We start from the raw sequence: 12,634 nt of genomic DNA, 5'->3' as shown, positions 1-12,634 counted from the left end.
CTGAGTGCTTTACTTGCTCTCAAAGTAACTGCAGCAAGTAAGAAAATGAGCAGTATTTTCTTCAAAACAGTGGGGAATAAATCACAAATTGAGTGCTTTTTTCTAAACATTTTTTATGGGGAAGGATGTATTCACCGGAGGTTTTCTACTGTTAAATTTTATAACACTTTCCACTGCTTAAATTTTCTCCTGCTGAAAAGAATTTTTATTTTATCATGTAAAGATGTATTTCTGCATCCTTGTACTCCCTCAGTTGTAAGTTGGATGCATGATCCCCTTTTATCTCTAGTAGTCATCTCTCAAGCAACAAAATCTCCCAGTTCAGTTTTCCTCAAAAAAAAATTCTGCCAAGCCTCACTCATCATTTTGCTTCTCTTCTCTGCATTATTGGCTTGACTTTAGTCATCAGAATTCCTAAATCAAAAACCTGTATTTGATAGGTGGCCAGCAACAAACCAGCGCTGTCTGAGGGATTTTTCCCTTGGTAGTAAACAGACCTCTAGTGAGTCTAGAAAGATATGTGTGTTTTCTAAACAGAGTGCATGCTTTGAGAGAAAGTTTGGGAACCAGACACAGGTTTAGAAATCCCAGCCAATGAAAAATGTTGCATTTTGCCATGTAAAATTTAATTTTTCAAAGTACATGTAATCTGCCTTCTCATCAGCAATAATTTGTGGAATCAGTTTTTAATCCTGTTGGAAGAGGAGAAGTTTCTCCTAATTTTGTTAGACCTTTCCCATTATCTTTCCCTTCTATCATGTATCAAACAAGCAGATCTGATGGAAAATGATGAAGTAAGCATTCAGATGTTTATCCAAGAACTATGTGCTGATGATGGCAGTGGCTGACTTTATTCAGCATCTCCAAATGAGTGAGCAGGATGCAGAAAACACAGCAACTGAGAAGGAATGGCATTGCATAGTCCAGTCCATGACAGATCAGCATGGCATGACACTGGAATGTATGATTCAGGAAAAAATGTCTGCATTGTCCCACATGAAAAAAGAAGAAATTGATCCTAAGGTTTGAGGGCTACTCTAGGGAGGACACACTTAGTCTTTAAAAGCATTAACACTCTTCCAAAGCTTCCCTGGCCACAGGGGTGGACTTCAAATCTCATATTGCCCAGGCTGTCCATTTCCAAAATGCAATCCCAAATACAGCATTTATAGAAGAAGTAAAAGAATCAGTTTTCAGTTTTAAAAAAATAATAATGAAACAATGTCATTCTGGTATCTTGAACTATTTTCTGAAGGAAAATCTCTGATTTTTTACAGATTTGTTCATTAAGTAGTTATTACAAAAATATTTGCAAGATCTCATTTTCATCTTCTGGTGTGAACACACTAGCAGCAGAAGAGGCTCTGGAAGACCAACTCTTAGAGTAACCCTGAGCCCACCTCCTCTGCTTCTCCTTTTCTCTCTCCTGAGCACAGCTGCTCCACAGGCAACCAACTCCCTGGCTGAGGGCAGCATCTCCATGGAGTTCCCAGCAGTGCCCACATGCTGGGAGTGCAAGGACCCCGAGGATTTTGTGAGCTCCACTGGGTATGCACTAACTGTGATAGAAGCCATTATTTAAGAGTCATTCTATAGCTGTACCAGATTATTAGAGTGGCCATTGAGGGTTTTCAGTAGTCACATACATATTCCCTTGGAGTCATGCCACGGTCCCACCACTCTTCATGATAATGTAAAATGCCCCACAAGTTAATGCCATAATAAAGCTGCTTGAAAACTGACTATGCCCCTCTCTGACTAAACACCCTGCAAAAAGTTGCCATGAGAAATTTTAAGTGGAAGATGAAATATATTAAAATCTAAGATGTTAATCTATTATTTAATAGATTAAAATCTGATTTTTAATCTGTCACAAGAAACAGATTTAAAAAATCATCTAGGCTCACTGAAATATTTGTTTTAACATTTTTTTCTGAACATTGTCAATTGAAAAGGAAATTAAATCTATTACTAAACCCCTTAAATGTTTCATGCCACCTATGTCAAGCTCTTCAGTAAAAATCTCTGTTGCCTTTCTAAATGCCATTGCATGCATAATTTTTGAAATAATCTTACTTTTATAAAGCCCAACATAAAATGTTCCAGCTGAAAATTTCCAACAAGTTTCTTTCTGGAGAGGCTGAATGAACATACTAAATTAAATTTCAATAATAAATCAGGGGTAACCACCTGATAGGTTCTATAGGGTAGAACCTTTACAGGAACTACAGGGATGAGAAAATCACCAAATACATGAGCTGGATCTGCAACAGAGAAGTAAATGCCCACATCTGGGAAAAGATCAGTTTAGGCACCCTGCTTGTGTTCATGCTTCTATGCAGGGTAATTAAGCCCCAAAACCACAAAAGCCTTAATCAGATGATTACAGCAATGTAGGTATGGCCTCTCTTAAGGGAGATCCTGTTGGCAATACTTCTCTAACAGAGAAAGGCTAAAGACATTTGGGTATAATTACCTATACTAAAATGAACAGACTCACACATCCATACAACTGCCAAGTAAAATATGTATCTTGGTGTGCCTGAGTGATGGAGTCTCCCACGAACAGATGTACGCAGTGCAATGGCACAGGTGTTCATTTGGGGCTGGACTCTCCCCACAAGTCTCAGTTGTGGATGTTTCTCTCCCATTCTTTCCCTGCAGACCTGCCAAGGGCATGACATCAGTAATGCCACTCTGAATCCCAGAGAAACAGCCCTGGAGCAGCTGCCTTCCCACCTAACATTTGGACCAGCACAGAGTGTCCAGTTCAGCTTCTGCTGCTCCTGCACTGGCAAAGTAGGATGGCCAGGCAGGAAAATTCTTCTTCTCCTGCTCAAGGAGAAATTTGGCAAGCTGAGACTCCAGAATATCTCAGGGGCTAAACCAATTGGCTGGTTTATTTACATAATTTCATTACCCATTTTCTCCATCCTAAAGCTTCACTTCATTGTCTGTGGAGGGAGAGAATATGACACCAAATCCAGGGAGCAAACCAAAGTAAGAGCTGCAGCTTGGCAAGTACATGACAGGAAAGATAATCTTGTCCTAGTATTGCTCACCTTGGTGAACTGCAGCATCTTCTTTTCCCCTGCCACTGACCAGCCATATCCTCCAACATCCCTTCGTGCTTTTATGTTCTTATTAGGATTCAGATGGATGAATTCAATGATTCCAGTATATTTAGTCATCACCTTTAGCTGTAAGCAGTTCTGATGGTAAACTTTAAAAAAAAAAAAAAGTTTCTTCAATGTTCTCTGTTCTTCCTTTTAGTCACCTGCAGATTCTTAATCATTTAGCTTTTGTCTCTCTAACTCAGTTTAAGTATTTTTGATGAATCTCAGATGAAATAGCAGTACAAGGCTAGGAGAGAAAAGAGACTCCTAAATTTGATCCATTTTTCTGATGTTTAAGAATGGAGTGGGGACCCAAAAGAAATTTGACAAAGTCTCACTATTGCAAATATTCTGTGGGCAAAAAAAATACATTTCTCAGCACTCCTTTGGGTGAAGTCTGTCACATTTAGAATGGGTACCTTAAGCATCGGCAGTTAAGCTTGCATTTCCAGCCATGAATAAAAATAAAGTGTTCCTAGGGGAGGAGAAGTACTGGAGGCTGAAGCCAAATTTATCAGCACAGGAAAGTGCATAGTAAGAGCAGCATGGAGATGTACTTCGCTTCTCAGAGGAGCCCAGCTTCTTTAGTAAGATGAGCATCTACAAGGGGCAGAGAACCAGCCAGAGGCTCTGACTGTTTGCTAGGCCAAGCAGCACGTGGGAGAAAATGCAGCAGAGGTGATAGGTGAGGGCCATGGAGCTTCCAAAGGACAGAATTGCAATGTTAGCTGCACTTGGTAGGCACCCAGAGCAAGCAAAGGCACAGGAAGCAGATCTCAATGTGAAAGAGCTCAGTTTGACATACGGGGACACTTCTCTCCCCCACGAAACCCTGTCCAGGAACCCAACCATCCTGCCAACCCAGCCTCCGCAGGTAGCTGTGGAGAGAGCAGCAGGCTGCAGAGCCAGATAAAAGAGGAAGGCACAATATCCCATTGGCTTTGCTGTGAAGACAGGGGGCTGTGAGTCTGTCAGGCTTGAGGATTTTACTGCAGGATAAGACATTGCTGGCATTCAGAAGCTTGATCTTGATAATGATGTTCAAGTATCATCTTTGCCATCCAGTGATGAAGAAGAAGTAAAGCAGTTCCAGAATAAAGCTTTGTTTACCCAGCAGAAGAGATATGGTTTGGGCTAAACAGCTGGTGGTAATCTTTAAATATTTGTCAGCTTCCCCCGTTGTCTCCTGCATTTTCAGTTGCAGCTGTCATAACCAGCAGTACCATCCATCTGCCTTGGAGAGCCTGGCCAAGAGCCCACTCATTTTGTTGACTTTTGCTTGTAATTTTTCCCTCCCTGATTTTTCCCACCCGTTCCTCTGGCATAGGTTTGTGGTTATCTTTCCTCCTCACAATGAAAGCAGATTCAGCAGCATCCTCCCCTCAGGCAGGGACAGATTTGCTGCAGCCACCTGTCCTTTACAGCCTCTCATTTTAGCTCTGAAACCAAGTTATTATTTCATAGAACCTGCTTGCCTTTCAGTGGTTGTCCCTGTGGCTCCCCTCCAGCACACAACATCAATTTGCAGGGATTTTGAATTTGCTTTCTTCCAATCCAAGCCGCTCATGCTGGTAAAGTCATCAGTCCAAATGAAAGAACTGATGCCTCAAAACCACTGTGAGTTTCTGTAATCCTTTCCCTAGCACTGTCCAGTCTCCAGGCAGGATAAAAAGACAAGTCTGGTCTCACATGGCTGTAACACAGGTTTGAAAATGAAGGTATTATCTTACGATTTCGGTGTGGAGGAAAGACCCTGACTGAGACAGCCAGGATTGTCATGTAATGCTATCGTTACATTCTCCTTTTAGAAGCAAGGCTCCCTGTAGGCTGCAGAAATTAGTGGTCACACATAAGGACTTTGATCCAGTGACTTGTGCAAGTGTGAGTTTAATGCTTCTGAAAACCAGGTGTGACATTGCTCAGAACAAAACCCTTTCTTCATCAGAGACAGATACAGCCTGGCCACTGAGTGTGTAGTGTTCAGAGCTTTCACTCTGACTTCGGTCCATCTGCTGAGGGGGACAAAACCAATCTGAACCCTACACTGCTGGAGTGTCACTACTCATTACCTCCAAGATCTAAACCTAGAGGCAGTGATTTTAAGACAGTCACAAAGAGATTCTGATATTTCACTCAGTCATTCAGGCTGATTTTCAAAACACCAAGAACTCATCTTTAGACATGGCACCAAAAGAAAAAAAAAATAAATAAACAGGACCAGATCAACATTCAGGGGAAGGGAAAATCTAATCATACATCATAAAATCATCTCAAATTCAAGCCTCCAAAAATCAAGCACTCAGATGCAATAGTCCATCATAAAAATCCCAGTAGATTTAGGAGCCTAGGGCTCCAGTTTAAGTTACACAGTAATGAAGTATCCTCTGGTTAGCCTGAAATGAACACTTCTGAGCACATTCCCAAATTATCAGCTGTGTGTTATCATAAAAGCTACAATGAAAAATTCAAAACTAATCCTGATAGAGCAATAACTAGAGTTGGCAGCAGGCATATGCAACAGTACTTTAATTTAAAAGTACCAAGATAATGTAAAAAAAGCCTCCAGACCAAAAATGAACATAATTTACAGGAAAATTAAATTGCTGATTCATCCTGGTTAATTTTGATTATGACAAGATGTGTGCCCAGTTGACACATGAGCTAAAAGTAATTCAACTTTGAAGACAGATTTGGTTCATAGCTTCCAAAGTCAGAATAAACTACTCACAGTCATGTTTCAGGTGAGGAAAACAAGGTGCTTCTAGAACTGTGCAGAGCAAATAGGCAGAACCTTAGTGCTTGCATTTCTGTAAGAAGAGGGCAGGCTGCTAACTTTCCATCCAAGAGGAAGGCAGGCAGGAGATACAGCATCTTCCCTGGAAACCTTTGCCTTGTCACGGCTGTGAGAAAGAATCCCTGTTGCTTTAGATCAGCAGTACAAGGGGGTTTTTTACTGAGCATAAGATAACATTACCTGCAAGAGGGTTGTAAAAAAAAGAAGCACATTGGTGGAGTAGATTTATAAAAAAGGACCAATAAGAACTTTGGGAATAATCTTGTTAGATTATGTCAGACTCAGAGAAAAGTAAGCATACAGGCTAAGAGGATCCTGCAGGGGTCCAGATAACCCTCAAGCCTGGAGTAACCCGGCTGAAGCTGACAGAAATGCACCACAGCATAATACAACCTACTTATATAAAAATACGAGATATATAGAAAAATATAGATTTTTCAGGTGACTCTCCTTTTACAAGACACCATTTATACAATAGTTTAGAAATTCTATTTTTTTTAACCCTTACTAGAGGAAGGCAAGTAACTTGTCGTATACAGGTAGTCCTTCTTTTCTGAAGGACTATCTTAACTAGGGGGTTACAAACCTCTGGGGATTTCTACATTTTATAGATGTTTTTCCAGCTAAGAAAAGGACTTGTTCCTGAGTGAAATTAAATTATTGGCTTTTGTCTCTATCTTCATCTCTATGCATAGCATCCTTACTGGTGGTCAGTCAGTCTGCGAGTACAGCTTTCATCTTTGTAGCCTGTATTGCACTCCTGAATCAGAAAGACAGTTTTATGGACCTTGAAACAGATGAGCAAATAGTCCACTTCCTCCTTAAATTGCGTGAAACTACATGAAGCAGCTTCTCCAGCCAGTTTCCAGTTAGAAAGAAATAATATGATAAAGCCAACTGCAGTTTATTCCCTTCTGTAATTTCCCACACAGCCACTTCTGAGCAAAAATATGCAAGGTGTGGATGAGCTGCTCTTCTGTGCAGCTGCTACTGTGGGGCCTTTGGCAAAAACAGCTCTCCAGACAAGGCAGGCATGGTCCTGCTCCTGCAGGTGCCACGTGCTGGAGCTGCCCTGTCTCACAGACTGATGTATGTGAAATGACATAGAGAGCTGCCATGTTTCCCCTGTAGCTCTGTCTGGTTGAATTTGTCCATGAGAGCAGAGACAGCAGGAAACGAGGTAACAGTGCTAAAGAGGTCCTAAATCATGGGGGTTTCATAGCCCTCCATCTCTGAGGCCATTACCACAGAGTCTCTTCCAGAGTCCTGGATCTGGGAAGACAGAGGTGGCCAAAAGGAAAACCAGACACAGTCAATCTGGCACAAAGAAGGTTTTACCACCATTCAACTTTGTATCCCTTTAAACTTTATCCAAACTTAAAGGTGTCTTTGGAAGGCTTATTTCAATAGAGCAACAGATCTTGGCCAACATCTCCCAGGAAGTTTTGTGCCACATTGTTGACAGCCTCCCCCATATCACATCCCATCATCAAGTCACTGGCTGTCACATCTCCTGCTGTCCTGTTAACACTGTCCTCTTCTCATGTAGGGCTCAAGTGGCATTAAATTTCTGGATGGATTGTTTCCACCTAAACATATGACAGAGAGCTGTCAGCACAAAGTCAGCTGAGAAAGTCCTTGGGGACTGCTGTTGATTCAGACACCACAACCCTAAGAAAGTTTATTTCTACAGGGAAAGTCTGATTTGTATCTCTAATACTGTAAGGCACCTGCACCTTTTACTGCGATTGCTTTTGCTGACTCAAATATTTTTTAAAAGAAAATAAGTAAATAAATAAAAGCAGCCTGAGATCAAGAACCAAGGAATAATTTATAAACAGTCACCAAAACTTGAACTGATTCTGACACTTCCTTCAGATATTTACAGGAAAGAGAAATTCATATCAAATATGCTCTGAAATCTATTTATAAGAGCAAGCTGAGAGATGGAAAATATAAAACACAGAAATATTACCAAATGGATATAAAGCTATTTCCAGTACCCTCCATACTGCAGCATTTTACCAACAGTAAATACAAAATAGACATTTTACTTAAACCAAGTCAGCTTAACACACATTTCCTCAAAACTAAACAGTGCCAAGTTATGAGAACCCCATTCATTATCCATTTATGTATATTTAGCCATAGACTCAAAAAGGAACTAGTCCTAAAAGGCAGAGATTTAAACACTGGTGTTGCTTCATTACACGGGCAATAATGCATAAGACAATTACCTGGATTGCAAACAATCGATTTTTATATTGGACATTATCTGATGAATTTTTGCTGATATTCAGTAATAGTTTAAGTCTTTTACTCTAGACCTGAATGTTAGTTAAGGACTATGAATAGCTGCCTCAATGTAGCAGAGCAGCTACATCATCCTTTCAATTAGGCAGGCTTTTCTCTGTCATCCCTGGTGGTTTAGAATAGTCTGTAAGTAGGACAGAGCAGTTATCCAATAAATTTAGTTTTAAACAGAAATTATTCATTACTAATAGTGAAACAAAAGCTTTTTAAAAATCCCTCACAGGGTAGGTTTTATAGCATAGCAATTGTCTCGTTTCCCTTGCTCACAACTGCAAGCAAGAATTGCCACTTGACAGCAAAACAGTTTATGCATTTTATAAATATATTAATGTGCCTCACATGATATATATGCATCTCAGAAATAGCTTAATTCATAATCATAAATTTCTTTAATAAAAATCAGAATGAACTTTTATCATAAGCAGTCACATAGAATAACACTATCAATCTCCTATCCTTATAAACATAAGAAAATATGTTCTAAAATTAAACCAGCTTATTTTGCAATAAAATCTAGATATAATTAAAATACTTAAATTTCATTGTAAAGGCTGATACAATAACCCAAAACCTTTTTAATCCCAGATGCAGTACAAAGTCACTTTTAGGTCCCAACCACACAAATCAACATCCAGTCTGATGGTTTAAAAAGAGGAAGTAAGACCTACATGAAGTTACTGGACTTTATCTCTGCATATAGCTGTAAGCAACTGAACATGAAAAGCAGGTAAAGAAGAAAGGAATGCAGAGTTTAGAGAGGTGTTTTTCAAAGGGTTTCTTCTGAGTCCTAACACACATTGGTGGTGTGGAAAATTGCAATTGCTGCATGTCTTTCTCTTCCCCCTTGTAAGGAATTAAAGATCACAGTTGCCTGTCTCAAGCAGTTCTTCTCAGTTGTGGGCACAATTTACTGTGGCAGCAATTAATGTGGTGAGGGCAATTTGCCCTCTGAAATTCAAAAAAAGAAAAAGCATCCTGAGATAATAAAACTAAATTTGAAAAGGATAATAATTTCACTTATAACTCCACCAACAGTAAAGACATAGTTGTTGTTTTGTGTCAGGATTAAATCACAGCAGATCTGTACACTGCCCCCTGGTGAATAGAGCATGGCTCACTATAAGGACATCTTTGCATAAGAGCCTTTTGTGTGAAAACTTTCTGTTTTTAGCATGAGAAGTTTGTACATAAAAAGCCAATTTTTCGTGGTGAACAGAATTAACCAGGTTGGACTGGAGCATTGACTATAAAATTCTTCAAACAGTATGTGGATGTGATCTAGAGAAAAACCTATTTTAAAGCTTTTGAATTATGTGAACACACCTCCTCAGCAAACCCATTCACACTTGTTCCAGTGTGCAAAGGTAATCAATTGTTGTATGGGACCTCAAGATCCCCTTGAGATCTGGCTGATTAAGATGCATCCTAATAAGTGATCTGTTGAGGTTTCCCCTCCATGGGATTTAAAAATTGAGAGCCTCTGTGTAATTCTGTGGCTAGTTTCAATACATATTGGGACTCGATCCAACAGGCACAGTATTATGGAATCCTTCATTATAGGATAGATATAATCCTATTCATTAAAGAACACTCTGATCCTTGGTACTCGTGGGGTGGGGGCAGTGGCTAATGAGAATTGGTTGATGATTGCAATTGGATTTACATTTTTAATGACTGAGATAGCTATTGCACGCTGTATGGTAAAATGCATTATTGTTTCTGCTGCTTTTGTCTTTCCTTCTTATATCTGCTATGAACACATCACCCCCATGCACAATCAGTGAACTGACAAAAAGTCCCTGGAAAACAGTATTTGAGTCATAGCATGGTATAAGGATTTCAGTGTCACAGCTGCCTGTCTCAAACACTTGCTAAGGCCCCAGAAGGACTTTACCATGAGACAGCAGCAGGATGGCACCAACTCCGAGCCTGGCAGAGGCAAGACCTGGGTAGCACATCCTGGGTGACGCATCCAGACAAAAATTCCAACTTTGGCAAACTGTGTAAAGAAGCTCATGAGCACATCACCTGTCAAACAAGGATCACCCAAAGTTACAGGTCAGATGGCACCTGTGACCACCACCAGCACTGGAGTCCCCATGGAATATGTCTCTGTGGATACCTGGAACTTGGACTGTAAATTAAACCAGCAGGAGCTTGGGGTAAGATAAAGGTGGTGCTATTGTCTGGGTGTTATCTCAGACCCAGGGTGAGTTTAACAAATCTGTGGCAGAAGAACATAATGCTAAAAATGGCAGAATTTATGGGGCACAAGAAAAGCCAGCTCAGCAACAGTGCTGAAATCAGCCCAGGCAGTGTATAAGGTAATTGTGGCAGGGGAGATCATGCCCACCAACTCAAATACCATCAACCCAAGAAATTCACTGGCTCAGAAGAAGTGAAACATTGAGCATAGGTCTATTTAGCATTAGAAACAAGAAAATAATTTAAACAACATAAGAAGAGAATTGTTTAGCCAATGAGCACTTGTCCCTTTGTTTGCAAAAATGTATAAATAGTGAAAAATTTTGAATATACTTGGCTCTCTCAACACTGAGAAGCCCAGGGTGAAGAAGGACCAACAAGATGCTGCTGGATCCATAGGTGGTGACTATCTATCTTCTGCCTAGTCTGTCTGTCTCTCTCTCTCCTCTCTTTCTGTTTCTTTCTATCTCTCTGCCTCACATTCAATGTTAAGTTAAATTCATGCTGTTGACTTCAATATAGATTCAACATTTGCACCTTGATCCGGGCAGAGGCATCTCTCAGTAACCAGATCATAACATCCCTCCCCACAAAGGACAGCATCCCCATAAGGAAAGCTGAGAAGCACATTCACCTGCTCCAAAACAAAAACACCACCCCAATAAGTGTGGTCATCCTTCATCTAGTGGTTCTTCATCTCTGCATCCCATTTTCTATGTGAATTTTTTATCATTTGCTTGATCTTTGATTTGCTATAGTAGAATGATCACAAGCAGGCAATGGTAACATCACCTTCCACAGGCCAACAGCAACCTGTACAACCTTCCAGAAGGTCTGTAACACTACTGCAGATCAATATCATAAAAGCAGAACAGAGAAAACAGAATCTTGAATGGCCTGATTTATACCCATGTGAATAGTTGTCCTTCCTCTCCCACTCATTCGAGGTTACACAGCCCCTGTTGCGGTACCTCCACCTTCATCAGGTGTCCTCAGAGTAACCATTTCTCAGACAGAGGATCTTGGGTTGCCTGTTATGTGTAGGCTATTTCTCTAGCTCAGTAAAATGCTGCTTTTCATGTTCAGTGAGAGCAAATTCTTTTTTAAAAAAGCTCTTTGAGGAGCAGTGCTTTAAATGCAACTCTTTTTATTTCTATTTTGATATGATTTCCTATTCTTAGGCATTTCTACTCTCTCTGTTACATAGTTAATCCAGAATTTAAAGATACAAGACAGCCCATGAAATTAAAAGCAATTTTCATGCATCAACAGAAGTGGCTTTTTTTATTTTTTCTAACATTTTGAGCTGAAAACAGCTAGAATGTAGGAGCCTGATCAAATGGGTGTTAGAAAATAATCCCCAAACCTCTGCTGAGGTATGGAGAAAAATGAGAAAAGAAAACTTCAAAGACTAATAAACAAAATATATCAGTGTAGCAGCAGCCATATTTTCCTCTCCTGAGGTCAAACCTCATCTTAGCAAAGTTAATGGAAAAATCAGGATCAACTTCAATGAAATTCCTCCCCTGACTTGGCGTGCTGTGGGTGTGCCATGATATCAAAGCAGGATTAGACCCTTAACACCAGCTCTTCTGTTGGCAGCCCTCAGCACTGCAGGTTACTGCAGCTACAGGAGATAATGCTTTTCATCTTTTAGACTTTTAAAAATGCAAAATAAATACAGTCCAAGCTAAAAATTTCATGTGTATGTATTGTGCAACATCCTGTGCTATTTAATCACTCATTATGTGTACGTCAGGAAGAGCTGGAAACCACTAGCAAGATTTACTTTCTCACACAGGCTCTCTTTGAAAGCTTTCACTGGCTGACCATGGCACTTTTCCATTTCACCACTCATTATCAAGTTGGTGTCAGAGAGCAAGTATCTCAGGATGTATCACAGAAGGACAATATTTTTTTCATGTTAGATCTCATTTTTAATCAGCATCTTTACCATGTAAGCTCTAAAGGAAAATAAATTTAATAAGAGCCATCTGTGACATAAAACTGCAGAAGAAATAATTAAGATTAGTAGCAGACTTGGTTTCAGAATGAAGATATACAGTGTATAATGCAGGTTTATGAATCCACTTTATCTAAATGATTAGTGGCTCACTTTTTTGTTGATGGCATTTAGGGCATGAAAAATCATGCTGGTGTATTAACCATTTGATTAACAACTTGTATGATTAAAAAAATAAGAAAA

This window comes from Serinus canaria, chromosome 2, assembly GCF_022539315.1.
Source record: "Serinus canaria isolate serCan28SL12 chromosome 2, serCan2020, whole genome shotgun sequence".
Lineage (NCBI taxonomy): Eukaryota > Metazoa > Chordata > Aves > Passeriformes > Fringillidae > Serinus > Serinus canaria.
Note: the sequence above shows the minus strand (reverse complement) of the source record.